Below are 4,152 nucleotides of genomic sequence, written 5' to 3'. Positions count from 1 at the left end.
CTGTGTGATACCCTGCACCACCTTGGAACTCTGTAGAGAGTTCCCACCAAGAAGGCAGCCCTCACCAGGTGCACCCCCTGGACCTTGGACTTCCCAGCCTCCAAAACTGTAGGAAATAAGTTTCATTTTTCCATAAATCACCCAGTTTCAAGTATTCTGTTGTAAGCAATGGAAGATGGATTAATACACCCTGTCATACAGTATATACCCTTTCAGTACATGGTGTCAGGAATTCTTTTATTTAAGGAAACTTTTTGAATTATTTATGAAAATAATGGTTCTGCTCCATCCCTCCCCCCCACCAGGAACTCTAGTGATGCATATGTGGGATCTATTTTGCTTGACTTCTGCATTTATTTTTCTAATTCTTTAAAAAAAAATTTTTTTTTTAATATTTTGTAATAATTATAGATTTACAGGAAGGTGCATAGGTAGTGTAGAGAGGTCCTGTGTACCCTTCACCCAGTTTCCCCCACTGGTTATATCTAATTATAGTGCAGTATCACAGCCAGGAACTTGACATGGGTACCATGTGTGGGTAGAGTTCAATGTCATTTTGTCACCAGTGTGGATTCATGTATCCACCCTGTTGTCAAATATACTGAATTGTTCTGTCACTGCACTGGTGTGCCTCTTTCTTCATTTCTCTTTCATTTTGTTTACATTTCCCATATCTTATATCTAGGTTCCTGACAGTGTTTTCTGCAATGTCTCTTTCCCCTTGTATACTTTACAATTTCAACTTATTTTCTTTGGTTTTGACATTTTAAAAAACGTATATGAAGGCATTCAATAAAAACTATAAATTTTCTTTTTTTTTTTTTGTCTTTTTTTCGTGTCCGGCAACGGATCGCAACCCTCAGTGTCGCGCCCGTACCGGACCGGGACCGGCAACGGGATCGCAACCCTCGGTGCTGTGCCCGCACCTCGCTCAGCCAGTGAGTGGGAACCGGTCTGTATGTGGGATCCGAACCCTCGGCGGGAGTGCTGCAGCGCTCCCAAGCGGCGCACTATAGCAGTGCGCCACCGGGCTGGCCCCAAAACTATAAATTTTCTATAATGACATACATTTTGTGATCTTTCTCTTCTAAACTGCCCTTTACTGCATGATCAGAGCCAAAATACAGGGCTGAGTGGTCTCACTCTCAGACCCACCTGTTTTATTTTGTTTTTTTTTTTATACTCTTAATAAAATTTATTTATGAAGTGTGGGTAACATGCCATAGGGAAATACTGAATTTTCTCAGAAACTTGGCATATGGCCAGATATTATGAATGAGGAAATCATGTTCACCTTTCTAAAGTGACCATGGCATTGGTGAGCTCACTCCACATGGTAAACTAGCCATGCACACGCACCCTCACCTCTCTGCCTGGAGCAAAACCATGGGACTTAGTGAGAAATGGTCAATTTATCAGAGGGTAAGTATGTTGTGTGCCAAAATTGCTGGAGAATACAATATGAGAGTGACCTTGTGTTGCTGAGTTGCTTAGCATATGTTTTTTTTGCTTCCAGACTTAGTAAAGCAAATACCAGTTGGGGTCTGTTGATCAGTGTCTGGTGTATAGTTTAATCCATGAATACTTCAGAGTTAAGGTTTACCCTACTAGCAAGCTTGTAGTCAAGTTGTAGGCCTCTCCTCACTCAATTTTACAATTTCCCAGTGTGCATTTTTGTATTATATTTTTATTGTAGTATAATTAACATATCTTAGGGGTTTCCTCTGATGAGTTTTTGACACTTACTTATGTACACCTGTGTAGACACCACCCCCCGAAATATGTAGCACATTTCCATCGCTCCATTAACTACTCTTGCTTCTTTCTAGTCCGTTCTCCGTTCCCCACCCTGGCATCCACTTTCTGATTTGTGTCACCATAGTTCACTTTTGTTTTTTCCTGGCTTTTATATAAATGGAATCATGCAGTAGGTTCCTTTTTGTGCTTGGCTTCTTCCACTTAACATGTTTTTGAGATTCCTCCCTGTTGTTGCATGTATCAGTAGCTAATCATGTTTACTGCTAAGTAGCAGTCCAGACATTCTCCTTTTGCACAATATGCATTTTTGTCTAAGACTAAATTTCTGGCTCTATTTTATGGTTCTACCACTATTTTCCCTCATCAACTTCAAATGAACATGTGAGTCTCTTTCAGTTGACTTTCCTGGAATGTGGTAACTTCTGCATGCATAGTTTCTTTCTGCTGAAGAAAGTTTTATTTTCTGTTACCATGGATTATTGCTTGTGTTCTACTTCTTCTTGCCTTCTTTTGAGTACAGCAGTTGGCCATTAGCTGATACTCCCTTCTCTGGTCATCCATGACTGTTTTCTTTTTCCTCACTTTTATGTAAGTCTATAATAAGGGATAGTTGTTTAGGTGTGTATCTTCTGCATCACTAATTTTCTGTAGTATTAACCATGGTTTTCATTGCTGCCACTGTAGATTTTAATTTTGTATATATTTGTCTTTATTGAAATCCTTCTTAAATACTTTTTTTATTGAGATGAAATGGGTCTGAGATCTTTATTCCTACTTTTTTTTTCTGGTTCCTACCAGTTCATATTTCATTTCTTCCTGTTTTCTCTTCATGTCCTCTCTTCCTTCATCTGTCTCATCCTTAATAGTTTGTATTTCTGCTTTATGATTGTTGTTCATAGAGGTGATTGCTTCATTAAGTATTTTGATATTCATGGTGAAATGTTGGTCAAAATTTCTTCTGTTCAGTGGTAACATTTTTCTGGTGATTGTACTTTACCTGGTAAGTTTTGCTGCTCTTTAGCACTCCTGGTAGCTGGTCTCCTGGCTCCTAGCTAGTTTCTAGCTGGTCTGCAGAGCCAATTTAGAGATTCTAATTCCAGAGTAGCCTCTAAGTCTCTTTGTGGCCAGCACCTAGGCAGTTTTTGGATTCCTTTTAAGTCTGACCTCTTGACTGAAATTTCTCTCCTTTTATTTCCACATGTATTCCTGCAGTTCATTTGTCGTACTTTTGGTAATTTAAGCTAAGTGCATTTATTTCTGTCAGCAAAAGGAGCCAAATTAACACAACACAGTATCACAGTGACCCAGAACTTTCTTTATGCTGTATCATGGTGTGTGTGTGTGTGTGTGTGTGTGTGTGTGTCCATGTGCATACAGAAACCCATGTAATTGGTGCCTTAGTCCATTTTTCTGTTGCTATAACTGAATGCCACTGACTCAGTAATTATAAGGAAAAGAAACTTATTTCTTACAGTTTTGGAGGCTAGGAAGTCAAGGTTGAGGAGCCACCTCTGGTGTGGGCCTTCTTGCTGGTGAGGACTGCAGATCCTGAGGCAGGGCATAACATGACAAGGGTGCTTATGACAGCTAACCTGGCTTTTATAAAAGACACACTCTTTTTTTTTTTTTTTTCCTTTTTTTGTCTTTTTTCGTGTCCGGCAACGGATCGCAACCCTCGGTATTGCTCCCACACCTCGCTCAGCCAGTGAGCGGGAACCGGTCTGTATGTGGGATCCGAACCCTCGGCGGGAGCGCCACCGCGCTCCCAAGCGGCGCACTGTAGCAGTGCGCCACCGGGCCGGCCCAAGACACACTCTTTTGATAACTAGCCCAGTCCCTTGAATAACCCATTAGTACATTCACCCATGAGGATGAGCCCTCATGACCCAATCACCTCCCAAAGGTCCTACCTCTCAACACTGCTGCATTGGGAACCAAGTTTCCAACACATGAACATTTGGAGGACACATTCAAACCACAGCAATAGTCCTGAAGCAGTTTGGTTAATAATAATTTGTCTCCAATAATTTGGTTAGAAACTTACTAGTATTTTGACAGTGCAGTCTTGATTTGAGGATTTTTAAAAGTCCAAAATTCAAATTTGGATCTTCTCTGTGTGTCGATTACCTAGCTGAGTATTCTGAACTTTGTGCAAAAAGGAAAAAAGGGGGGTAAAATTCAGTCAATTTAAGGGTTGAGCTGAAGCAAGTGGCAGAGCATTCAGTATGTGTGGAAACTGTTTCCAAAGATGGCTTGATGCTGTGTCCTGTCCCCTGTGCTCTTTTGCACTGTGACTTTGGCATTTCCCCTCAAGAGGTGCAGTCTGTTTCCCCTTTCCTTGGCATCTGGGCTGGTGGGTACTGACAAAATAAAGTAACACTAGTTTGGTGAGGG

At 40.9% G+C, this 4,152-nt stretch overlaps 1 protein-coding gene across 1 annotated transcript in view; it reads left to right on the top strand.

Moving 5' to 3' along the window:
- LOC103581904 (centrosomal protein of 192 kDa-like) overlaps window positions 1-4,152 on the top strand; it is a gene marked incomplete at its 5' end in the record, with an annotated part of 28,573 nt that overhangs the window by 15,412 nt on the left and 9,009 nt on the right. The gene's annotated exons all lie outside the window — the stretch shown is intronic.

This window comes from Galeopterus variegatus, unplaced genomic scaffold (assembly GCF_000696425.1).
Source record: "Galeopterus variegatus unplaced genomic scaffold, G_variegatus-3.0.2 Scaffold14219, whole genome shotgun sequence".
Lineage (NCBI taxonomy): Eukaryota > Metazoa > Chordata > Mammalia > Dermoptera > Cynocephalidae > Galeopterus > Galeopterus variegatus.
Note: the sequence above shows the minus strand (reverse complement) of the source record. Positions and strands in the feature narration are given on the sequence as shown.